Source organism: Stegostoma tigrinum, chromosome 44, assembly GCF_030684315.1.
Source record: "Stegostoma tigrinum isolate sSteTig4 chromosome 44, sSteTig4.hap1, whole genome shotgun sequence".
NCBI lineage: Eukaryota > Metazoa > Chordata > Chondrichthyes > Orectolobiformes > Stegostomatidae > Stegostoma > Stegostoma tigrinum.
The window spans coordinates 3,907,468-3,935,180 of NC_081397.1; the positions used below are offsets into that span (position 1 = coordinate 3,907,468).

The 27,713-nt window shown below is 43.5% G+C and overlaps 1 pseudogene; it reads right to left on the reverse strand.

Moving 5' to 3' along the window:
• Positions 1-12,669: 12,669 nt before the first annotated feature.
• Positions 12,670-26,956, reverse strand: LOC132206895 (NACHT, LRR and PYD domains-containing protein 3-like; annotated as a pseudogene).
• Between the last annotated feature and the right edge of the window lie 757 nt (positions 26,957-27,713).

Here is a 27,713-nt window from a genome sequence, read left to right on the forward strand (position 1 = left end):
TTGCCTCGATGAGAGTTGTTGATCACTAACAAGGAGGAGAAATACTTTTGGATATTGTACTGGTTGATGCTGGGTAATACAGGTTTATGTGTCCTCCCACAGATACGTTCAGTTTTCTTCAACAAGATCATTTGCAGTAGAATGATATATATATATATATTTCTCCTTAATGTGGAATGATGGAGTGTCAGTGTGATAATTATTGTAACTGAAGGAAAGTGGCAGAATGAGGGAAGAGTAGGGTTGTTTATACCAGTCCACACCACACAGCATGGTGGCTCAGTGGTGAGCACTGCAGCTTCACAGAACTGAAAATCTGGGTTTGATTCCAACCTCTGGCCACTGTCTCTGTGGAGTTTGTACATTCGCCATGCATCTGGGTTCTCTGGTTTCCTCCCACAGCCTAAAGGTGTGCAGGTTAGGGTGGATTGGCCGTGCTCAATCGCCTGGTCATGTTCAGGGATGTGGAGATAAGATGGGCTATATCGGTCTTGGTGGGATGCACTGAGGGCCAGTGTGGACCTTTGGAGGGATTCCATGATGATACTTTCTCTTTATCAGAGAAACTAGTTTTGTGAGAAGTGATACAGCAATAGCTTTTCACTTACCAGTTTCCTCTTGTGTGCGCAATATTTGTAAAACTCAACAGTAATAACAAAGAGCAAAAATATAACAGTATTGGAAAAAAATGAGAATGGAGCCATGGAATGGGTAAGGGCACATATGAGTCCACGCAAAAGAATGAAAACGTGAAAACTGCCTTCCTACCAAACCAGGAACTAATGTAGGTCAGTTTGTACAGGGTGCCAGATGAATAGTTTTTGAAGTCAAATGGAAATGCGCGGTCGGGTTTTGGAAGAATTTTGTTATCTTTTTCCCCAACGTTACTTTTATTGAAAACGAGACCAGCTGAGAATTGTGAAGTCTGATTTTTGAAACAAAGGCATATGTGAGCCTGCTGGCGTGCGTCTGTGTGAATCTGATGGCAGCTAGTAATATTGATACAGGTGGTCGGAAGATGTACCTAAGGTCAAGATTACAGGTTGTGGATAGTCTCGTTCAAGCTCAGAAATTGCCCAGAGCAGGGAGAAGGGTGAATGAATAGGTGAACTGAGGCTTTGTTGAATACTGGAGAGAATGGTTTGATGTTTCCAGCACGAAAGTAAGAAGATCAACGATGGAGAATAGTGAGTTTTACAAACATACAAATTGAATGCTGACACCTACCATCCGAAGCCGAAAAGAGGACGTTAGTTTACAGAAACAAGAATAAAACAGTGGATTCTAAAGTTACAACTATCTATGGAATCATCTCAGAAACATCAATCTCATCAATAATGCTGCACTGAACTACATGAATAATAATCCAGTTAAACTTAGTTCATAGAAAATAAAATAAACAGCTGTTGTTACTTACGAGGAACACCAACAATTGCAAGGGTAGGATAGTAGAAGTATTGAACAATATAAAGTATATATTGGATCCGCCAGGCAACTGACATCCGATTGTAAAACAGAGAAAGAAAGTGAACAGTCCAGAATAAATCTCTATTGGTTGGTGTCGCATTCCATTTTTTTGCACCGAGATCCTGAACACTTGATGAAACGTTCCAAGCTCCTGTGCTCAGAACCTGGTGTGTTGCTGTACCAGCCCATTGGGTTACACTCAGATTCTGATCCATTGTTGTTAAGTTTCAATCACTGCTTTTGGAGTCTCACAGATTTCCATAAGATTTCAAAGCATTGATTCTTAGCTTCTCTTTTGTCTGAGTCTGGATTCACTTATCCTCGTTGGTGTCCAAGATACTATTGTGTAAGCCATTACAAGGATTGCCCTATAAATAGAACAACTGCGCTCTCTCTGTTCCAGTGACTCAAGTAGAATCCTTGGGGACTGGCATTGCTTAGTCCCTGAGCAAACAGCTGTATTACTCTGCTCAATGTAGTACCAGAACATTTACACAGTCTGAAAGGGATTCATAAGAAGTGTCAAGGGTTCAATTGCGAAAATAGTTCAGGGTTGGACTACAATATTTAAATCTACCTTGTACAGTACAACATACCAAAATATCATTACAGCTGATAGACCTAATGGAGCGCTTGGATAAAATGATGCAGTGTCTACATGTAGATATTGATCTTGAAGTCATGTGCAGCGAGTCACCAAAGTGATCTTACAAAGTATCCATCGAATGATTTTTTTACAGCAGCTGAAATCTACTGAATAAAGAGCCTACTCTGATTTTTCTATTGGCTAAGAGACCATTAATGTGACCGTGCATAAAATATTGAGGAAGGGTGCTGATCGACGGAAGATCGTGAGCTTGGAGATGATTGTGGAAACTGCAAAGTGCTGTAGAAAGAGGCAGAGATAGGGAGGTTTCTGAGGCCAGTGCGAGTCACAGTAAGATGAAGGAATTAGAGCTGAAGAAGAGCACAGATTCAGCAAGTGGAAGTTTCAGGGGATCTTATACACAAATTCTGAAATTAGTTTGTTCATTTGAGACGAACCAACAAGGTAACAGAAAACAGCCTATTGCAATAACTGAAGAAACTTAATTCAGTATTATTGTTATTGAAGTCATGTAGCAACCTCGCAGACATACTCAGCTTTTGCTTTCTGCTTCAGCTCAGCATGCAGACCAACACTCAAATTGTCAGTCTCTTTCCAAAGCCTCCAGGTTAGGCCACTCCTGTTTGCAAGCTGCACAACTTCAAACTTTCACATGGGCATTCTAATAACTGAAAACTGCTCAATAATTCTTCAGAGCCACACACCTATAGTCTAATCAATTGAAGCATTAAATGATGATTGGCCTTGCCCTGGTGAGGTTAATTTCGAATTGGTTTAATGGACTCGATGATCAATCTGTATCAGGCTCCAAATGCAGGCATACACAGACAGAACCCATAGGTTGATGTCCTTGCTAACACTTCTCAATCCACAGTCAATTGGTGATGCTGCACCAAAAAGGCTATTAGCTCATGTTCTTCTGCCGTTCCCCTTATACTTGCAACAGAAAACTAACGCATAGAATAATGATCTGTGCAAATAAAAACCGAAAGAACTACGGATACTATAAATCAGGGACAAAAGCAGAATTTGCTGGAAAGTCTCTGTGAAGAAAAAAAAGATCAGAGTTCATGTTTCGGATCCGGTGACCCTTCACCAGATGTTAGCCCAAAATGTTAACTCTGATTTCTCTATTTCTTCACAGATGGTCCAGACCTGCTGGGTTTTCCCGCAACTTCTGTTTTTGTCGCCCTTTTACAGTTTTGTTCTCACAGAATTGATTTGTCTGGTCTCTCAGCTAGCACTTCCCCTCTTAATGTTTGGGCTTTACCAAGTATATAATGTACAAATTATATTTATTACATTAAATCATTAATTAATCTAGATACTTCACCACATGTTTGAATTGCTCCCATGTTCAGTCACTGTATAGATTTTTTTTGCAGCAACTTAAATTTCCACAGCATCCAATATAGCTTTTTGGAAGGTATCATGAGCAACACTTTGAAGTACAATTAGGATATACGCACCAGAAAGAAGTGTAAATTTACCACTTTAACTGGTGAGTGTGATTATCGATCTGACTCAGAACCTACAGTGTATTATCAACTCGATAGGTAGATAAAATGTGTGCGATTGTTAATGTGTCGGGGACAGAATGAAATATAAAGGCAGCAATGGGTTTAAAATCCAATCTACCCTGAGTCTAGAATGTAGTTTGGCTGATTTCTGGCATCGAATTGTACATTGTTGATGATCCTTCTGTGTTCGAATCAGAACTACGAGGAAATCTTTTTACAACGAGGAAATCCCATTGTTGATAGAACTCGCCTTTTTGATTTCTCATGCATTTTTTTTGAATTCTGGAGACAGCAAAAATTTTGCGGATGTGATGTCTATTCAGCTGCACAGCTAATTTATTTTTCTTTTAACAGGGAGGACAGAAGTTCACAATCCACCATATTGATTTGCAGTAAAAGGCAACTTCAAATAAATATGAAATTGTGAGCAGCCCACAGCAGCAATGTCAACATGACAACGTAGGATTTTTTGAAAAAAATCTAAACTAAATCAGTCAAAGGTTAATTGTCCAACCAGAGTGCGCTGAGACATGGCATTCTGATGTACACTTTGCAGTCAGAGTGAGTGTGAAGGGTCTGGTGGGAGTACTTGATGGTAAGGATTAGCCGCCCCAAAGATCACATCACTGCAGTGCTTTCATTTCCCTATCCTCCCCCTATCCTTTCCTCCTCTACTTAAAGAGGGAGACGGAAAAGGTGAAGAGAGAGGAATATTGTGAGAGGAAGGTTAGCAGTTAGAGTTCCAGTGGGTGAAGGAGCCTGAGGCTTAACAAGTTCTGGAATCTGTTGTTGGCGAGTAACTGGTAATTTGGAGAAACACCAACAGCTTCAATCGAGTATTACAAGTATTTGACACTGTCTGGATCATTTAAATAAAAAAGGTAAGACGTGGCAGGTGAGCTCCAAATCGGAGGCTGCTCCTCTGTCTCGATGTGGGAAGCACATTCCCAGTGCCTGAGACCTGCATGTGTGCAAGAGTTATCTCCACTTGCAGCTCCTGGGAGCTCGGGTTTCAGAATTGGAGCAGCATCTGGGGACATTGCGGAGAGTGTGGTGGGAGGTGGTCACACCACACGCTCTACAGGCAGGAAAGGGAATGGGTGGCCACCAGGCAGAACAGGAGGGCTCAGCAGGCAGAGCAAAAATCTCCTGCAAAACTGATGCTCTTGTCCTGGATATGCTTGAGGGGAATGCCCTCTCATGGGACTACATCAGCAGCCAAATTCATGGTACCAGATCTGCTGCAGAAGGAGGATGGAACAACCATCAATATGCTCGAGTTTGAGGAGATTCAATGCTAAAGGGAAAAGACAGACATTTCTGGGGCCACAAACAAGAGTCCAGGATGATGTGTCACCTCTCTGGTGCTCGGGTCCTGGATGTTTCCGTGCGGTTGCAGGACATTCTGGAGGGAAAGATGGGAGAACCACTGGTCATGGTGCATGTTGGTTCTAACAATATAGGTCAAAATAAATAGAAGGAATGAGGTCCTAAGAGCAGAATATGGAGAATTAGGAAGAAAGTTGAAATGTGGGACCTCAGGAATAGTGCCATGAGCTAGTCAGATCAGAAACTGCAGGATATATGTGATGAACGCATCGCTGAAAAATGTGGTTAGTGGGGAGGGTTTCAGATTTGAATTGAGGCTAGATCTGGGCATGTGCCATCTGGATGGGTTGCACCTGGAACTGGTATCTTGGGGACAGCAAGGGTGGGGATTATCTCCTCTTCAAATCAGCTGGCATTTGAAATACTCCCACATGTCCGACGTGGATTTACCCACAAACAGTCGCCTCCTATCATGATTCTCCAGTTCCTGCCTGATATTGTTGGAGTTCACCTTGCCTCAATTTAACATGCTCACTCAGGGGCTGTTGTTATTCCTATCCAGGAGTATCTTAAAACTCATGGTATTATGCTCACTATTCCCAAAATGCTCCCCGACTGAAACTTCAGTCCCCCAGAAGGGCTCATTTCCCAACATCAGGTACAATATAACGCCTTCCCTGGTTGAACTGTTTATAAAGTGTGTCAAGAAATCCTCCTGAATAGTCTTTATAAATTCTGCCCCATCCAAGCCCCCAGCACAAAGTTAGTCCCAGTCAACACAGGGGAAGTGAAACTCACCCATCACACAGAGAGGTTTGGTGGAGTGGGGTTAAACTAGTGTGGCAGGGGCATGGGAACCAGAGGAGAAGAACAATAGATGCAGAAGTTGAGGGAGAGTTAGAAACCAAGGCAAACATGATGAAGACCAAGAACAGACAGGGAAACGCTACTGAGAAGAGCAGGGGAGTTGGGTGAGAAATGTTTCAGTGCAAGAAGAGGAATATTCAAGGAAATGACCTTCGATTTTTGTTAGTACCTGGAATGATGACATTATTGCAATGATAGAGATTTTTTTGAAAGAGGGACAGGCAGCTGAGTGTTATAGGATTTAGATGTATATGGTCAACAGAAGGAGATATAAAGGGGAGTGTAGAAAAATGGCCAAAGGGGGCTACAAGTTCAGGATGACATTCAACAGCTGCATGGGAAAATAGATTGCACAGAATCAGAACATAGGCTGGGAGAGTTTTGAATAATACTCAACCAGTTGCGAACCTCTGAGTCCTGCGAACATTCCTTTCTGAGCCGAAGACGACACCCGCACTTGTTTTCCCATCCTGTGTTGTCTGTACCAGGCAGCAATTTTGCCTTACTGCCTGCTTTCTCTATGCTGCATGTTTGGCACGCTGTGTGAGAGACAGAATTTCTCTCCAGGCTGCTACAGCTGCTGCTGGACTTCATATTCAGACCGAGATCGTGAACGGTGCTATAAATGAACCTAGTCCTCCAGACTAACCATCGATCGAGGGCACCTTGAAGGGCAGAACAAGTAACCTACCTTCCCAAAACCATCCCCCTCTCTCTATTTTTGAGGTCCCTTCCCTCTTTCCATTTCTGAAGAAGAGACCTGACCCAAAATGTCAACTTACCTGCTCCTCTGATGCTTCCTGGCCTGCAGTGTTCCTCCAGCTCCACACTGTGTTCTCTCTGGCTCCAGTTCTTACTATCTCTGAGAACATGAGACTTGTAGATATTTTCTTGAAAGCCATGAGGTTTCTTGCTTTATTTTTTTCACCCCTCTTTTCTTTTTCATTCATTATTGCCTGTGTAATAATTTACTATTGCTATTATAATCATATATTATTATGCAATAAGCATTCACATTTCAGCAAATTGCTGCTGTGGATTATTCTCTTAATTATATTTACTGGAATCTGAAAAGAACAGCTTGAAAGAACGCTATGATCCAAGATAGACAGATGCATTAGTGTCAAAGGAGTATCTCGTACCTGTACTGAGGGAGGATACATCATGGGACATGTGCAGTGAGCCAATGTGTGGAACTCAGGAATTGGGAAGGTGAAATCACAATGCTGGTTGGGGGAAAAATAGGCTGAAGGAAGTCATGGACAGCCTAAGGCTGCGTGTTGAAGCAGACAATTGTCAATAGTCTGAAGCAGATCAGGAATTGGGTGAAACAATTCAAGGTCAGTTTTCAACAAGTCGAGAACACACTGAAGCATGTCATGTCCAATCTGAAGAAGGGTCATTGGACTCAAAACCTAACCTATGCCTTCTCTCCACCCACCCTGCCAGACCGGCTGAGTTGCTTCAGCAATTCTACATCCCTTGTGTAATCCCCACCAATCTGTGTGAAACAAGAATCCATATTCCTCAACTTTAGAAACATTTGAAGATTCTACATCTAATGTCTTTTGAGGAAGAGGAGGTTCAGTAGGGCTGGGCAAAACAAATGTTTTCCCAGTGATAGTAGAAACTGCCAATGTTGGAGTCAGAGATAACACAGTTTGGATCTGGAGGAACACAGTAGGCCAGGCAGCATAGGAGGGGCAGGAAAGTTGACATTTCGGGTCAGGACCCTTCTTCAGAAATGGGGGATGGAGAAGTGTGCTCAGAAATAATAGAGAGAGGAGAGGTGGTGCTGGGGATGGTCTTTGGGAAGGTGATCACTGAGTGCAGGTCGGGGCTGGTGAGGATTGGTCAGTGAGTTGGGAAGGTAGGATAGCTGGGACAGCAGATGGACAGGATGTGTCAGGACAAGGAGGTGGGGATGAGAGGTATGTACCTTCATTTTTAATCCTAGTTTTAGATTGTCCTTTCAACATCCAGCTGGTCAGGCTCCCTCAGGATCTCATATATTTCAATGATGTTCATTCTGAACTCCAGACGACACTGGCCCTTCATTAAGAATGAATGACTAAACTGTTTTTCTTTTTAATTGTACCGGATGAGATTGAGGTAATGTGACTGAGATGTTCTAAATTAAGAGGGACATAGAGCAGATAGGAAGAAATATTTCCCCTTCATGAAGTGAGCAATGGCCAGGGGCATAGGTTTAATTTTGTGGACGAGATCAAAACTCCCCTCAAAGTATACCAAGGAGATCGTACAATCCTTAACTTTTATCTTAATTAAGGTGGTGCATTCCAGATACGATTGAATTACTCGGCTTTCAGCAAAACACACTTTATTTGTACATCACAGTGACAATATTTTTTGGAAAAAAAAATGGAATTGGCATGTCTTTAACTGGGTTGAAATACTGAACAAAATAATTGTATTTAACTACTACTTATCAAGTGTTTCATTATAGCAGCATCGCATTAAAAAAAATCCTTGGCAAAGGCAAATTCAGTAAAGCAGATTTTCTCCAATGGAGGAGAAATAATCAGCAAATGAAACAGTCTAGCGGCAGAGAAAGAACTCAAAAGTAGTCACAGCTGTATTTAGCAACTGCAAACCAAAACACCCAATGGCAACATTCCCCTGTTCTCCACTTTGGCATGGGGCAGCATGGTGGCACAGTGGCATAGTGATTAGCTCTGCTGCCCCACAGCACCGGGACCTGGGTTTGATTCCACCCTGAGGCGACTGTCGGTGTAGAGCATGCACATTCTCTCTGATTCTGTGCAGGTTTCCTCCAGGTTCTCCGGTTTCCTCCCACAGTCAAAAGATGCTCATGCTGGGTCGATTGGCAATGCTAAATTGCCCCAGTAGTGTTCATGGATGTGTAGATTATATGGTTTTATAGGGCGATGGGTCTGTGTTTTATGGTCTTAGTGTCAGTGTTGGCTTTTTGGGCTGAAGGGCCTGTTTCCACACTGTAGGGATTCTATTCTGTGATATATAAACTGAAAGCCAAACTGAAACCCTGGGTCTGTGCTTCTCATGCTTCTTTTGTGGAATAAAAAACAATCTCAGGGAAGTCAAAGCTGTTTGCCCACAGCTTTGGATGAAGATATTATATCACCACTGGCAACACGTCTCTGCAAGAGGATCAAGGTGGAGGAAAATGCTCAAAAAAGCATAGTGCCAGCGTACCTCAACCCTTAAAAAAAAGGACACTGTCGACAAACAAGGACGGCTCCGTTTTCAAAGACTTTCACCTCAGGCTATTAGTACTCGAAAATATATATATATATATATTTACCACACCAAATCTGTGAATGCAAACAGATAATACTGCAGTCCCTCTCAGACTGTTTTATCCACTACACATCCATCATCCTTCAGCGAAGTCCTGACAATGTGTCAGCATTTATGACATTCTGTGATACACGCAGAACCATCTTCTGTGCATGCTTTTTCATTCAACCAATGTATCTTTCCATCTTTCTGTTGTAATTAACCTACCTTCTCTCAGCAAAAAAAAATCCAACTTTTCTCGGTGAGGGCTCACTTGTCCTGTTTGCGGGGCTCTTATTTTCCACGGCGAGGACGAAGTATTCTTCATCCGAGACATCTAGCAGTGGGACTCAATTCTCCCTGGTTCGGACTCTCGTTGTCATCGCTGTCCTGCTGTGAGGCTCAAATCTTCCTGGTGAGGACCAGGACTTTCGATTGTCAACTGAACACAGCGCAACTGCATTGTCCCTCTTAGTTCTTCTGTCCTGCAACTGACAGCTAGGATTAGCTGCAGGGTTTGCCCTCTCCCTAAAGGGTGGTAAAATTAAATATACTCAACTAATTAGACCCCACGTAGTCGGTAGCAGAAAGGTGCAGTACGCTGCTCCAGTGCCAGTAGTTGAGGAGAGGTGCCAAAGAGCAGCCTGGAGTTCTGTGTTCAGTTTTATTCGAACTCTTTACCGCACAATTGGAATAGGACAGACACCGCTCCCCCTGAAACTGGCCTTTGTGTTGGAGCCACTCGCTCTCATAACATACAGCTCAGAGAGGCCAATGATGCTCAGATTTCCCCAGTGGAAAGCAGTGCTCTTAGACAGCTTGTGTTACAATAATTATAGCAACATTGTCATTGTTCCTTCACCCTTCATCTACATCCAATCCTGTGAAACACCTGATCAATGATGGACATCCCGAGTTTCCCCATGACCTCATGGCATTCACCAGGCATTGCAATCATCAGATCTTGGGATCTAACAATGCATCCCATTAATTCACTTTCCAAAGTCAACAGTTGTACTCTTTTCCACACTTGTTTATCTCTAAGGGCTGCTCGGATTCTGTTATCCATTTTATTCATTGCAATCCCTATCAAATTCTGGCGCTCGTTTTACATTGCCCACTGCCCTAATCACTGGAGATACAAAAGGAAGTTAGGTCTTACGAATTGCTATAAGATTCATTGTGTTACTTCTACTGTAAATAGTGAGCAACTCATCCACTGGCAATGTTTAACTTATTAATTAACATAAACATTGTATCTTCAACATCAACTATACCAATGGCAAAAATATTCAAAGGCAGAGCTGTCCAGCAATTTTGGAAATGCACACAATTAATGGGCGGGTAAATAAGACAATGAATGAGAGGTGACGCCATCCATTTGCTGTAAATTCTCCCTGATTTACCCGCCCATTAATTGTGCACATTCCCAAAATTGCGAGACAACTCTGTCTTTAAAGTCACTCACCATCCAGGCTGACACAAATGGATCAATCAGTCAATCAATGGGCCGTGCCTTTTATCTTCAGGCTATCAATTTGCTTTCACTGATGAGTAGCTGCTCAATGGTGCGGTTCTGCTTGCTCAAGTGGATACAGCAGATGCTACCTGCGAGAACACATGATGTTAAGGATGTCTGAATGTACATCGCCTACTGAGGAACGGCCATTATAAATCAGTCGCCTCACAGAAACTTTGCTATTTCTAATTTAATAATCTAAAACATCAGTTTTATGCCAAAATGATAAGATTTTTTCTGCTCATTTCTTGGCAGTAGATATTCTTGGTAAAATCATTGTAACTTTCAATTCAAATTGCCCCGAGATGTTTATCTTGGTGTGTCTGATTGAATTGTAGCTGTAACTTTCCGATACCCAATGGGCAATGGTAAGCTACTTCACAGGCACTGAGCACAATCTTTGCTCACACTCTCACTGAGCCTGAGGTGGATACTGGGAAACACTCTGTGAGATTTCATCCTGGAGTGCAGCATTTAAAGGGAGGGACAGTGACTATAGGAATCTCCCTATAATGAGAGGACTGGTGGTTATGAATTGAAATGTTTAGACTATCACGTTCATGTCTAGGTCTGTACCCTGCAGTGATTTCAGTTGTCCAGGTGACCTGCCGAAAATCATTGAAGATGTAAAAAGACAGATTGAGCAGCATTTTGGGAATAGGGGCAGTGAACTTATTCCTTCAATAACAATTAAAAAAAAACTTTAATCAATAGCTCTGCCAAAAACATTAAAATGCTGCTGGTTACATCAGCCTTTTAGACAGAAAATCATCAGATTTGCTTCAGATTCCTGCAGTTCTTTCTGGGTTGGTAGAGAGTGGGGACAGATTGATGTGTGAAAGAGTTTGATCGTAGATTGAGAAAAATGAGGGACTGGTTTACACTGATGGCAGAGGTGAGATCCTCACCTCAAGAAGCTGTGAGACCAGTAGCCCACTGACTGGGGTCAGAGAGAGAGAAATAAGAAGAGTCTGGGTTAATTCCACATCACTGATACTGAGACTGACATATACCATTCAATATGCACCTTTATAGACATAAACTCAGATTGTAGTACTGACTGTATTTTCTGTATTTTACAATCTGGTTTCCTGAGACCCAGAGACAGGAGCTTTACTCCTGAACCTCCCAGTTTATTGTCCCTAAGTCGAAACAGAAACATTCAGAGGATGAGAATCAAATTGAATCAAACCAGGCTCTTGTCTTTTCTCCTTCTTGGATGTTCCTAGAAATGCTGAAAAATAAACAGTAAATTAATATTTAAAGTTTCTTTCATTGATAATGGTTTTTGACAGGTCCCACTCTACGTACACTTGGATCACTGAGCAAATGTGTTTGTGAAATAAATCACCATCTTTAAAGCCTTAAATGTCCCTCCACCCGGTCTCATTCTGGCAATCAGAGTTAATCTCTGTGCAGACACTGACAAGCCTCGTCATGTTTGCTGAACATATTCCTTCTGCAGGCTGTTCAGTTCAAAGGCTAATTTCCCACCGCTTGTGTTTTACTGTCGTAGCTGTAAACTCCATTTCTCAGGAACATTTGTATCAATATTCTGTCCTGGTAGAAATTCTTAAATCCTGCAGCATTAGATCAGAGAGAAGTAACGTTTGTGAATCATTTGTTTCCTTCTGTGCTAGTTCTACAATTTGTTTACCAGTTAGAGAAAGTAAAGAATTACCTCAACACCAGAGATTTGTGAACTGCAGGTATCAGTTGCTGAAAACTTTCACACTCAAAGCTGCAGGATTCTACATCATGTTCCCTTATTTTATCACCTCGCAAATGAGGTGAGACAGGCCCTGCACACTCATCTGGTTTCAGGTCCAACCCACAAAACGTAAGGATTTCTGCAGAACCAAGTACAATCTGAGCCATTTTTTATTTTCTGATCATCAAACAAAAGGTGCTACATAATCAGAAGGTTCCTTTTATCAGTTTTGACTTGCTGTGTTTCCAATCTGACTTTCAAATCTTCTCCTTCACGCAGTGAACCTCTCAACAGGTTGTAGCAACCAGAAAAATCTCCAGGCTGCCCGTGAGGAGAAGAGACAAGCAATAAATAGCAGAAATATCATAAATCAACCGTATTCCTCACTGAGACTCTGGGTATTCACAGGATGTGGTGACAGGAATACATCAAGAGAAGCTACAAACTCTTGGATGGTGAGATGTGGGAAGGTGTAAACCACACTGTGGAAAGAACCATCCCTCTTGAAAAGGTTCATCTTAAATCCAGGCAGGAACTGGGAAAGTTGCAGATCGTGCTCCATCTCCATCACTAGACACAATCTTCTTCTCAAAGACTGCTGTGAAGGCCATCTCACCAAGTTTCAGTGACATTTTGTGGGGGTCTTCAATCTCTTGGCCATGGTGTCTCAGAATGTTGTAAATATAGTGGGAATAGAGTTGGGTGATGGCCTTGGGACCTCCCTGTCACATTGTGTGAAGAAGGGATGCGGTGACAGACCAAGGGCCCAGCAGGATGAAGGAATATCGCTCGTGGTGTGGAGGGTCTCGTTCTCTTCCATGTGTTTGTGAACAGCTGCTGCCACCATCTGATCTTCCAAAAACATGTTGGAACATTCCTTCCATGTGTCACCTGAAAAACCCAGGATGTCAGCCTTTTCCAATAAACGTAATGCAGTGGAGTGGGTAGTCACTGGCACTGAACATCCTGGGAACAGCTTGTGCTGGATTAAACCGTAAACAATATCACACACTTCACCCCAGCATTCGGGATCTGTGCACACAAACTCAGGTTCTGTATTTCTCCGACTCAGCAAAGCCTGCAGAGTCCTTAAACTCATCATACTGTCAAATATAAACAGCAACCTCTCTGGATTCTTCCAGCGCCCTCCCAGAATATTCCCAAAATGAGGATCGTGACCCACGATCAGACTCCTCAGGTTTATTTTATAGTTCATAGCGCTCAAATCCCAGAATTTAAAACTGAAAACAGACTGTGGGTATATTTTTCCAGTTTCCCAGTCATAAACAATCTTCGGACCATTGTTGTTTTTCCATTCCCTGGGACACCAATCACTGCTACTGTACTGCCAGGTATGGAATTTCTCCACCAAAAACAATTGAGCAGATTGTATATTTTCCAGTACTCCCTGGAGATGTTTCTCTCCCCACTCTTCATGATCTCAGCCTCTTACCAGCAGTTCATGTTGTATAACCTACTGGCCTCGTACATTCGAGATGAGCAGTAACTCAGTGCATCGATCACCCAGCTGGAAAATCTTTACCTTTATTAGGATAGTTTTCACTTTCAGTTTTTCTGCTCGTATCCAGAGTGTGTCTTTTCAGCTGTACTCTCATAACAATTGCTCAGTAACTGTTCATGATTTCGTATTTACTGTTGAGTAAATTTTTGAAGATTTTGTTCAGAGCTTCAGTTAATTTATCTCCTGCAATTCAATCTGTGATCAGAAAACACTTGAAAGTGGATAATGATCAAGAAATGTTTCAATAATCAGCTGATTTTAATCTGTACTCAACAAGAAGATTTCAGAATGGGCAACATTCTCAGAAAGTTACAACATTCTTCAACGGAGAGACACAATTGATGTAGAAAGTGTGTTTTGCCTGGCTGTTGGGCTTCATGTTCGGGAGCACAGCCTCAGAATTAAAGACAAACAATTCAGATCAGGAAGAACAGGAGCCTCTTCACTCCAACGGTGACCCCAGTGAATTCCCTACCCCAGGCAGTGATGGAAACTTGATCATTGATTAACTCCAAGATGGAGACTGATAAGATTTCCTTTCAGTAATCAAATCAGTGATACAGGGACAGCTTGGGAATATGGCGTTGAGGGAGATGATTAACCATGAGCTCGAATAAGCAAGAGCAGGCTCGAGAGGCTGAATGGCCTCTTCCTGTTCCTATGGTCCGATGTTGAATATTCACTTTCTACATTACCAATAGACAGTTGCAGCCGTGTTTACCAATTGAATTTGGACTGGTTGGCCGATGCAAGGACAAAGGAGCAAACCTATGAGTGTAGCCAGAAAGGTTCAGTGAAACCCTAAACATGTACTTTGTGTTGGTATTCAAAAAAGAGACAAAATTGTTGAAGGATGATCTCGAGGAGTAGAGGGTCAAATTTCTAAGCCAAGTTACTGATACAAAGGAAGATGTTTTGTGTGTATTAAACAGTATGAGTCCTTGGGTCCTGATGGAATCTGTGCCAGAATATTGAAGCATATTAGAGAACAAATTACTGCAGCATTGACAGGCATCTTTGTATCATCTTTGGCCTCACATGAGGGCCCAAAGGTTTGGAGATTAGCCAATGTTCTCCCATTGTAGTCGAGTAGCAGGGATAATCCGGGAAATTGCAGGCCCGTGAGCGTTACATCAGTGATAGGGAAATGAGTGAAAAAAGATTCTCAGGGACAAGGCCTGTACATTTTTCACAGCAAATGTATGATTTGGTGATAAACAGCATGGCTTTGTGCAAAGGAGGTCCCACCTCACTAACTTGACTGAATTTTTTGAGGAGGTGACAAAGGTGCTTGATTAGGGAAAAACGGTTGATGTTGTCCACGTGGACTTCAGTAAAGCTGATGATATGATCCCTCATGACAGACTGGGACAAAAAGTGAATTCACACAGTGACCTGGCAATATGGACAGAGTAGCGGCTCAGTCACAGGAGACAGGAGGTAGCAGTGGAAGGATGCTTTTCAAAATAGAGGGTTGTGAATAGTGGTGCCCCACAGGGATCAGCGCTGGGATATAAATGCTTTGGAGCAAAATGTGGGTGGTCTAATTTGTAAATTTCAGGAAAATACAACAATTGGTGGATATAGATCAGTTGGAGGCATGAAATGATAGAAAAACTCCAGATGGAAGTTAATCTGGACAAATGTGAGGTGGTGCATTTTGGAAGATCACTTGCAGGTGGAAATTCTACAGTGAATTGCAGAACACTTAGGGTTGCTGATATGCAGACAGATCTGGTTGTGCCGGTCCACAGGTCACTGACGGTGGCAGCGCAGGTAAATAAGGTGGAAAAAGGGCTGATAGCATGTTTACCTTCGTGGAAAGGGGCATTGAGTGTCAGCACAGGAAGGTATGCAGCAGCTTTATAGAACTTCCATTGGGTCACACTTGGAATAGTGAGGACAGTTCTGGTCACCACACTACCAGAAGGATGTGGATGCTTTGGAAAGTGTGCAGAATATGTTCACCAGGATGTTCCCTGGCATGGGGATTTTTAGCTGTGAAGAAAGAATAGATCGACTGGGTTTCTCTTCACTGGAACGCATGAGGTTGAGGGGCAACTTCATAGAATTTTACAAGATTTTGAATGGCATTGCTAACATTGGAAAGTAAGAGGCGTTTTCCAAGGTGGAGGTGTCAATTCGTGGGGGATACAGTTTCAATTTGTCGGGTGAGGGGAAGTTTGAAAGAGATGTGCACAGCAAGTTTTTTCACACAAAGGGTGTTGAGTGCCTGAAGCTCACTGCCAGAGGAGATGGTGGAAGCTGACACAATCACAGGATTCCAGAAGTACCTGCACAAATACATGAACAGGGAAAGGATTGAGGGATATGGATCCTGTATGTGAAGACAGTGTTTGGATGGGATGGAAAAATGAGGTGGCACAGGCCTGGAGGGCTGAAGGGCCTGTTCCTGTGCTGTATTGTTCTTTGTTCTCATGTTCTCTTTGTTCTTGGATACAAAGCCTGAGAAACTGCCGCTCCATTAGTTTGCTGAATACTCCTTCCACAGAGTGAATACCCTGTTCACAGGAGGAGAGGGAGGGAGAGGTATTTGAGATTGAAAAACAGCAGCAATGTTAGTTTCTGAAATTCGACCTAATAATTAACACTTGTCCAGAATTGCACGAGAGAAAGGAATCAGATTATTGTGCTGTTCCATGCGGGATCGGGCTGCACATCAATTGCCAACATGCCATCTTTGCAAGCAGTGAGACTTCTAATCAACAAACTCATCTGTTTTGTGAAGTTTTCAAAAGGATCTGGCCTGAAATATCAACTTCCTGCTGACACGTTTAATATTTCAATGTTACTGAGAGAGGAAGCCTCTCGGATCTTGTGCCATTTCTCGAAAGATTTTCCAATTCTGTTTCTTTTCTCCCAGGAATTTGTTACTCACTCAGAAGATCCAAAGAGAGTGAGGGAGTTTCGGGCAAAGGTCATCTTTGAACAAGAGCATCCTCCAAGAATGGCCAGAGTCCTGTGGCCCATTTGACAGGCTGTTCTCCCTGGGGCCCACGAGTTCTGCCTCATTATTCCCCCAAAGTTTGATTTCCTCTGTTGGACTCTGGCTTTTTAAAAGGGGCCTCTGGATCACGAGGTTCTGTCAGATTGTGGGCCTGTCATTTTAAAACAGGTTTGAAGCCTTGGGTTAAAGTAACTGAGGCCTTGGGAGTTGACACAAACTTGTGAAGTCCCGCCATCCCCAGTGAGTACCTGAAAGACAGGACTTCCCAAAGAGGGAATTAAAACCCTGAATGCCAAACTGTCTCATATAGATTTTCTCTTCTGTCCAAATAAGAATGTGTAAAATTAAAATTGACATTGGGAGTGAGACAGAGAGGGGGTTGAAAAAGTGAGACGGGCAGTAGAAAGAGAAAGGGGCATTTGAGGTGATGAAGTATCAGTCATGTCAGTGCCTGTGGGTGTAACAAGCATTTAACATTTAAGCAGCACCCATCAGCAAAACTGAGCCCACCTTCCTGCTGGTACTTAGCTGCCTGTCAGGTTTTGCTGTTCTCCGATGGCCTGCAGCAATGCGATCGTGGCAACAACTGTTTCATTTAGCTCGTAGTTTTACAGCTGCCCGATGTTTGCAGGATTCAATCCCCAAACTTTATTCCCCAATTTGATCATTGTTGGGTTTGCTGGCAGATATTTTGTGTGACAGAATGACATCTTGCTGTGTAATTTGTTTAAAAATGTCCCCCCCATTTCAATTCCAATACTTATCTCGGTCTCACTCTATCCACCCATCTTGCACAGGAATTTTTATTTCAAAACTGCGACAGGACGAGAAATCCTTCCCTTGGACAGAAATTTCCCCCAGAGGGGAGGGGCGGACACTGGCCTGAGGCCTGTTCAACAGTCCGCACCCCACAGGGTCCACGTGATTTGTGAGTGTTTATTACCCTGAGGTTTGATTTCCTCTGGGGGACCCTGGTTTTTTAGGGGCCTCTGGTTCATTGAATCCCGTCGGATTGTGGCTCCGCCATTTTCAAAAAATTTTCAATCCTAGGGTTGAAGTTACCGTGGCCTTGGGGTTTCATACAAACATATTTTAGCTTGCACGAGGGGTCATAGTTTTAAGCTGGTTGGAGGAAAGTATAGAGGGGAGGTCAGAGGCGGGTTCTTTACGCAGAGAGTTGTGAGAGCATGGAATGTGCGGCCAGCAGCGGTTGTGGGAGCAAGGTCATTGGGGTCATTTAAGAGACTGCTGGACATGCATATGGTCACAGAAATTTGAGGGTGCGTACATGAGGATCAATGGTCGGCACAACATCGTGGGCTGAAGGGCCTGTTCTGTGCTGTACTGTTCTATGTTCTATGTTCTATATTAGCCCCCTCTCCCACAGTAAGCGTCTCACAGACAGGACTCCCCAAAGAGGACATGAAAACCCTGAATGTGAAATTCTCCTTAAACACTTGGCATAATGAAGAGTAATATGTGATTTGTTTGGGGCAGGATCATACAATCACAACAGCGAAAGAAAGAGATACACTGGCAAAAGAGAGGCAGGAGGAGAGACAGGGAGAGGTATTTTGGACAGTGAAACAGCAGGAATGTTAGTTTCTGGAGCTTGAGCAGATTATGAACACTTGCGCAGCAGCACAGAGGACACAGCAATCAGATTACCTGTGATTTTACCCAGGGAAGTTTGAAAGTCCAGCTGGAAGTAGCTGTAATGTGTGCAGGACAGAAAGAGAGATGGACAAAGACAGAAACAGGAACGGAGGGAGAGAGGGAGAGAAAGATTCATATCTAGGAATCACATTGACAGCTTAAAAATCCCCAGGGAGAGAACCTCAGCAAATATCCCCATGGTCTGGCCACTGCTGTGTATGTTGGGAGTTTTCGTGTCAGAAAATCTGAGAGGCTCGTGTGGGATCAATGTTGAATAATTTCAAGTTGCACTGATATAATTAACAAAGCTTTCTTTTAAAAATTAAATTGAAACAGGGAACAGTCAATCTCTGCTGCCCTCGAGTTAACATGTCAATGTTCAGGATGATTCAACGCGGTTCCTGTCCTGACATTACCATCTCAATGTGTCAGAGAGCTCTCAGCGGTGGGATGGGGGGACGAAGAGGTTCCAGCGGTGGAGACAATAAACCACTCACTGAGAGTAAATCTGGAGAAGAATGCATCAGATTCTTTCTTAAATACTTTTTTTCCCTCTGTCTATCGAGAGAGTCACCAGCTCTCGCTGTCTGGTCAAGATTTTGTGTGTGTGTGTGTGTGTGTGTGTGTGTGTGTGTGTGTGTGTGTGTGTGTGTGTGTGTGTGTGTGTGTGTGTGTGTGTGTGTGTGTGTGTGTGTGTGTGTGTGTGTGCGCGCGCGCGCGCGCGCATGCTAGTGTTTCTGGGAACAGAGAGAGGGGGAGAGATTGGGACAGAGAGAAAGTGAGAGAGACAGAGAGAGACAGAGAGAAAGACAGAGAGTGGGAGGGAGAGGCAGAGAGAGGCTTTTGAGATGATGTATTTTCTGGAGTGACAGCAAACAGTGAACATTTAAGCAGTGTCACAGAGGATAAAGGAATCAGATGATCAGGCTGCCTGTTGCTGTATTGTTTGACAGAGATCTTGCTGTACTGCAATGTCTGCAATACCATTGTGGCAGGCAGTGAGTGTTCAAAGCAGCAAATTAGTCACTTTTGAAGTTTTTGAAAGGAGCCCAGCAGATAAACTCAATCTGTAACTGATATGCTGCTGAGAGATTGTCAATGTTCTGCTGAGACTGGAATCAGTGGGATCTTGCTGTGCCATCTCTCCCTGTGATCCACAATGCCCTCGACAGCAACTCTTGCATTTCCACACTTCTGCCCTCAAACGCCGTCCCCACAACAAACATGAGGACAGAATCCCCCTGGTCCTCACATACCATCCCACCAACCTCCACAACCAGCGCATCATCCTCCGTCACTTTGACCATCTGCAATCTGACCCCACCACCAAAGAGATATTTCCCTCCCCACCCACACGTTCCTATCACAGGGACCACTCACTCCGCGATTCCCTCATTCACTCCACACTCTCCACCAGCCCCACCACACCCAGTACCTTGCCCTGTAACCGTGGGAGGTGGTTCACCTACCCCTACACCTCCCCTTCCACCTCTGTCCAAGCCCCCAGGCAAACTTTCTTTTATTTGACAGGGGTTCACCCGTAGATCCTTCAAACTGATCTGCTGTATCTGTTGCTCCCATTGTGGCCTCCTCGGCACCAGCGAGACCAAGCGCAGACTCTGTTACTAATTCATAGAGCATCTGCGCTCTGTACGCTATCGTCAACAACACCTTCCGGTTGCCAACCATTTTAACTCCCCGTCCCACTCTCCTGGTAACATGTCCATCTCAGGCCTCCTCCAGTACCACAGTGACACTGCACACAAACTGGAGGAACAACACCTCAAATTCCGCCTCGGGGGCCGACAGCCCAATGGCCTCAACGTAGAATTCACTAGTTTTACAATCTCCCCACCACCGGCCTCGTTCTCTGTCCAACACTCCCTCTCACCCCCAACCCCGAGTCCTGACACAACCCGTCGATTTTCATTCTCACCTCTCTGGCCCTCCCATTGCACTGACACAATCCCCACTGCCCCCTGCCTGCATTCACCTATCACCATCCCATCTCCCTTCCCCAGCCCAACCCCTTCTCCCTCTATTTATTTCCCAGCTCCTTTCACCCTCCCCAGTCCTGGTGGGGGGCTGTCGACCTGAAATGTCAACTTTCCTGCTTCTCTGATGCTGCTGGACCCGCTGTGTTCCTCCGGCGCCACCCTGTATTGATTCTGTCTCCAGCATCTGCTGTTTATAATGTCTCCTTTAACTATTCCTGTCTTGTTCCTCCAAGGGAATTTTTGTTCACTCAGATGATCCAAAGAGAGAGAGAGAGAGAGAGACTTTGGGACAGGGTGATCTTTGTACAAGAGCATCCTCCAAGATGGGGGGCCGGCGGTGGGGGGGCATAGCTCTGAGGCCTGAGGCCTGTACAACAGGCAACACTCGGCAGTGTCCTTGTGAGCTGTATCTGGTTATTACCCCGAGGTTTGATTTATTTTGTGAGCCCCTTTTTTTAATGGGCCACTAGTTAACAGGCTCCTGTTGGATTGCGGCCATGTAGCTTTAAAACAGGTTTGAAGCCTGGGGTTAAAGTAACTGGGGCCTTGGGATTTGACACAAACAGGTAGACCCCCAGCAAGCCCCTGACAGACAGGGCTCCCCCAAAGGTGGAAATTAAACCCTTAATATGAAACTCTCCTGAAAGACTTGTTATTATGTCAGAGTAATGTGCGACGTGTGGGGGCAGGATGATACAATTTGAGAATCACGTCATTCGCCACTTTAATTCAATTCACTGTGAATCTGGGAGGTCTTTCTCTCCGCCTCTCCTGTCTGCAATCCTCTGCAGCTTCCTTTTGTTTCTTCAACAAATAAAACATCCCACAGCTTGAAGTGCTGAATGGTCTCCTCCTGCTCCAATATTCTATGTTTCTATGTCCAATGCATCACTCATTTTCATGTCATACTCTCACATCCAAACAAGGAAAGGGAGTGGACCCAGCACTGATCCCTGTGGGACACCACTGGTCACAGGTCTCTAATCTGAAATGAAACCTTCCACCACCTCTCTCTGCCTTCTGTCTTCAAGCCAGTTCTGTATTGAAATGGCTAGTTCCCTCAGTATTCCACGTCATCTAACCTCCCTAACCAGTCTACCATGCAGGACCTTGTTGAATGCCTTACTGAACTCCATACGGATCACACAAACCGCTCTGCCTTCATCAATCCACTTTGTTACTTCTTCAAAATACTCAATCAAGTTAGTGAGGGTTGATTTCCCACGCACAAAGCCGTATTGACAAACCCTAATCAATCCTGGCCTTTCGAAATACATCCAAATCCTGTCCCTCAGGATTTCCTCCAACATCGTGCCCACCGCTGATGTCAGGCTCACTCTGTGGCTTTCCCTGGCTTTCCTTTACCATGTTTCTTAAACAGTGAGACCACTTTAGCCAAACTCTGTGTCATCGATGATACAAATACCTCAGTAAGAGGCGCAACAATCACTTCCCGAGCTTCCCACAGAGTTCCAGGGGACACCTGATCAGGTCCCGGGGATTTATCCACCCTGATGTAATTTAAGGAATCCAACACCCCCTCCCCTGTAATGTGGACATTTTTAAAAAGACATCACTATTTACTTCCCCATATTACCATATTACTTCCATATCCTTCTCCACAATAAAAACTGATGCAAACTATTCATTTAGTGTCTCCCTGCATCTCCAACAATTCCACACATAAGTTGATCTTTAACGAGCCGTATTGTCTCCCCAGTTACTTTTTTATCCTTATGTATTTGTGGAATTCCTTTGGATTCTCCTTACTCTCATTTGCCAAAGCTATCCTGTTTCCCCTTTACACCTTCCTGCTTTCCTCCTTACAGACACTTACATACACTGACTCTCTACTCTCCTCGGGATTCACTTGATCCCTGCTGTCTATTCTTGACCTCTGCAACCCTCTTTGTTTCAGAAAAAGCCTCAATTTCTGCCGTCATCCAACATTCCTAACCTACCCTTCTCACGAACAGGAAAACACTGTTTCTGGATTCTCACCATCTCACTTTTGAAGCCTTCCCATTTTGCATCTGTCCCTTTCCCTGTGAATATTTAACCAACTTTTGAAAGTTCTTGCCTAACACTGTCAAAATTTGCATTCCTCCATCTTGCAAAACAATCTCTTGACCGACGATCTTCACCACAGAACATCCATCTGTTTCTTATGTCAGCAGGGATAGAGTGCAAAGTGCAAAACAAAGACATTGATTGAATTTGCATGTTCCTTTGCTTTGGGATAATTTGAAGACAATACACTGGTGGCTGGTTCCAGACTCTCCTCAAGGTGAGACATTACCTCAGCATCCAACAATTCAACAGCTGTTCAAAATACCTGGCTGTTTTTTAAACAACGTAAATGATTTCACATACGATGCTACTGTGAGAAGCAAGTTATCTAAAGGAACACTCTTATGTTGATTAATCCACTCGCTGCAACATCCTTCCCTCATAAGATCACCAGCAACGTGCACTTGACTCAGAGCCACCTGAAATCTGGCAAGTGAACAATCCGACAGTGAAGTGTTGCCTCACCACTGCTCCTGGTAGTGGGACAGTCTGTGTGCTCTGTATCTGCACAGTTCGCATTTAAATTGAAGACTTTAGTTGTTTCATCATTTGTGATAAATTTAGGTCCTAAGCATGTGCAGCAGACCCACAAGATCTAACCATGGAATACAGGGGAAAGCTTTTAAAAAGACACGTTTATGTCTCTCGCTAGTTTAATTTAATGCCGTTTCCTCCTTCAATGCATTATTCTGTTAGTCTCGCTTTATTGAACTCAAAAAAGTTCCGAATCACCAGGCCTGGAATTTAGCGTCAGCTTTGTACATATTGTTTTAATGTAACCTATTTTTCAAATCACCTGTTCATTACCACTGCACCACAAAGTGTCCCCCCCCCACCCCGACCCCCAAATTCAACTTCACACATCTTTTGCTTTCATTGACGACAATCCTTATCTTGCCCTGTATTCCATGATTTGAACTTTTTTGGCTTCTGCCCATGACCAAAATTAAATTTGTAAACAATGATGAAATAGTTAAAATTTTCTTTTTAAATGCAAGATATACAAACCACAGAGCACACAGGCTGTCACATTCCCAGGAGCAGTGGTGAGGCAATGCTTCACTGACAGGTTGTCCACTTGCCAGATTTCAAATGGCTTGTGCGTTTCAGTAAAGTGCATGGTATTGCTGATCTCATGAGGAAAGGATACGCTTCCAGTGGAGAGATCAATTAAGCAGTATTTTGTCAGATGGCAGTAGCATTGCACATGAAACTATTTGTCTCATTAAAAAAAACTTGAGTTTATGTCATTAAACACACTTTTTGAAATGTTGGATACTGATCAAATGCCTCACCTTGAGGACAATCTAGAACCAGCCACCAGAGCTCAGTCATCAAATGGGCACGAAGCAAAAGAACATGCAAATACAATTGAATTATTGCATTCTCTGCCTGTTGGCCTCAGAGACTGATGGACATGCTGTATTTCATGTGGCCAAGAAGATTGTTCTGAGAAGTGTAAATGTCTGGCCAAATCAAAAGTAGGAGTGGCCCAGCATGGATAGTGACATAAATTGAGGACTCAAGCAGAGCCAAAATTATCTCAGAGAAAAGATGTTTCAGGTGAATCTTTTTTGTGCCTCTGTCTGGCTGTTTTTCTCCATTTGGTTTGACCTCTGCCTCTGTCCCTTCCTCTGCCTATCACACTCTCTCCCACTCTCCCTCCGTCTCTCTTGCACTCTGTCTCTCTCTGTCTTTCTGTCCCAGTGCCTCCCTCTCTCTCTGACCCTTTCAATTTCTCACTCCCTCACTCACAAATTTTCTGTCTATTTCACTCTCTGTCCTACTTCTCACTCTTCCCCTCTCTCTCTCTCTCGCTCACAGTCCTTCTCGCTCGTTCTGTGTCTCTCATTGTGTGTGTCAAACTCCCTTTCTCTCTGTCACCGTTCCTCTTGCTCTTTCCCCCTCCCTGTCATGTATGTCTATCTATCTCTCTCTCCTTGTGTTGCCCTCTTTGGGAGTCCCTCTGTGTCTATGTCTGACTTGCTGTCTCACTTTGTGTCTCTCACACTATTGCTCTCCTCTCACTGTCACTCCCACTTTTGATCTCTCACTGCCTCTCTGTGTCTCATTCTTTCTCTCACTGTCTGTCTCACTGTCTCTCTCTCTTTCTTTCTGTAACACTATGTCTCAAACTCTGTCTCTTTCTCTCACTGTCTCTTTTCCTCACAGTGTCTCTCTCCCACCACCTGTTTCTCACTCACTGACTCCCTCTCCGTCAGATATATATTCTCAATCTCTCTCACACATACATATCATTCTCTTTGTCTCAGTCTCTGTCTCCCTCTCTTTCCCTCACTCTGTGCCTCTCTCTGTATCTCTCACCACTCTCTGTTCCTCTTTGACTATCACTCTCCCTATCTGTCTCTCATGCTCTATTTCTACCTGTCTGTCTCTGTCTGTCTCACTCTCTCTCCCTCTCTCTCTCAAACACACACACACTCACACACTCACAAACACACACACATACACACACACACACACACGCGCATTATTTGATAACAAGGTGTGGAGCTGGAAATGGGTCTCGGCCCAAAACATCAGCTTTCCTGCTCCTAAGGTGGTGCTTGGCCTGCTGTGTTCATCCACCTCTACACCTTGTTATCTCGGATTCCCCAGCATTCGCAGTTCCTACTGTCTCTCACACTGTTTCTTTCATCTTTTCACTCCCCAATCCCTCTCTCACTTGTCTCTCTGTGTGTCTTTCTCGCTCTGTATGTCTTTCTATTTATCTTTGCTCCATCTGTCTATCTCTCTCACTCACTCTGTCAGTCTCTGTCTCTCTCTCTCTCACTGTCTCCCTCTCTTTCTGAAGCAGGCTGCTGAATTCATGACATTATATTTCTGAATACCTGGTTTGACAACATAACATAAACGAATATGTGGAAAAAGCACAATTTAAATTCTAATTCTTAAACTGCAATATCATTTGGGTAGATGTTAAATGATAGTTTCCAGCTGTACTGTGGGGATGTTGGTGCACGCTTGTGTGATCTGTGCCAACCACAGACAGAGCAAATGCCTGTGGGTCAAGAAACAGCAGCTCAGTGACAATGTAATAAAGCCTGAACTCCGTGCAGGCCAGTGTCTCATTCAGGGGGTGATTATTTGTCAATTGTGTTCCGGGAGGCAGAAGCATAAGCTTGGTTCTACACTTTGGATTCTGTCTGCGCTCAGAGATGGTACTGTGTCTGGACGGGAGTGAGGCGGTGCCCCCAAGGTAGCAGTGGAGAAAGTTCAGGGTTTGCAATTTTGTGTTTTTGTTGGATAAATCAACTGTCATTATCCATCACGAATTGTCTTTGAAATTAATACAGTAAACCCTCAAAACTGAGCAGGTCTGACAGCATCTGTAGGGAGAAAGCAGAGTTATTGCTTCGAATCTGGTGACTCTTTGTCAGAACTGATGGCATCGGGGAAGAAGTGGTATTTATCCTGAAAACTGGGATTGGGTTGGGGGTGGTGATGTGGTGGGGAAAGGGAGCGGTGAGCAGGTGGCAGAGACAGAGACTAAAGAAAGAGAAAGAGACAAATGTGTGACAATGTGTTCCTTTAAGAGGGATTTATTCTGTTTACTTTCTCTTCACGAGGGGGGTGTGAAGCAGGTGCTGAGGTACCTGCTCCATTGAAAGCAGAATAAGTAAATTTTATTTAAAGTAAACAAAAGAAGCAGGAATGGGCAGAGTCAGGCTCACACACATCCAAGGTTTTAGTTTTGCTTTTAATTGTTGAAATTGGGCAGTTGGAATTGAAACTGCCAGATACAACTCTCGCTCTGTGTGTGTGTGTGTGAGCTGCTAGTTTCATCCTGTTATTGATCCTTCTCCTGGACTGGAATCTGTTGAATTGCTGGATTAGTCTTTGCCAGGTTGCTTTCATGGGATGTTGCTTTATTGGATCAGTTGTTGAGCACTAGTTCATACATTATTTAAGTATTTCAGCGGAGTTAAAGTTATGTCAATTTTTTGTTCGCATTTTAATTACTGAGTCATGATAAAGTGTGTTTTTCTTAAAGCTCAGTAGTTTGACCATTCAAATCAAATCTGGAGTGCCACACCATTTACTTGCCTGAAAATAAAAGTTAGTGACCAGGCTATCTCCTTGCTGTTTTTTGAGAGGTTTGGTCCGTTCCATAACGTATGAAAGGGGTGAGTAACAAAGGAGATAATGGATAGCAGGCCAGGACAGACGGGAAGCTGAATATCTGATAATAAAAACTAAGAACTAAGTTAAACATTTAAACATAATAAAAACTTTTCTGATGAAGGGTCCAGGCCCGAAACATCAGCGTTTGTGTTCCTAAGACACTGCTTGGCCTGCTGTGTTCATCCAGCTACACACTTTGTTATCTTGGATTCTCCAGCATCTGTAGTTCCCATTATCTCAGAAAAGAGTTACCTGTTTTGTGTGGGCTCCGTGGCAGACGAACTACTTCCCCTGTCATGATCCAAATCTTAGCAATTAGAGCTTTTCTCGAGGAGTAATGGGTAGTGATACACTAGAAGAAGCTGAGCGGGATAGTTTATTTGTTAGAAACCTAGGATTCAAATCAGTTGGGGTTCTGGAAATCGCGTGACATCAGAAAAATGGCCAGCTTCGAAGTACTGACATTTGGACTTGAGATGGAAAACGTAAGGAATTGTACACCTGGAAGATCCACGTGAGAGAGATTGTGTTCACTCTGTAGGTGTGAATAGAGAAGAACAGTTAATATCATGCTGTCTGTAGGCATCCCGCTCGGACAGAGAGTTGTATCTCATTATTCATGCAGATGCCCGAGTGAGGGAAAGTGTAGGGACCACACACTCATATTATTGTTCTCAATTATCCAAGAACAGCTATTCCATAATTTATCTTCCATCATATTTCCTCTTCTATTGACATTTTCTTCTGGTAATTCTGTGATCCTGGTCCCAGAATATCACACAGTGACATGAGCACTCTACTGCAGGTTGTCAGCTTCATCAGAAAGTTCCTTGAGATTTATTCAAACTTCACTCTGTTTATTTATTTTAATTCCGCAGTAACACCTCCCATGGTGCATTTGTGACTTTAATCAAACAATGTCACTGTTCTGGCGGGGTGATAAACCGAAATGTTATGGTTTGCAATAAACAGAGGGTATAATCTGAAGGAATAAAATCCTTGTGAGTAATATACTGAATGGGCCCAATTCTGTCAAATTTCCTTCATTGCTGCGA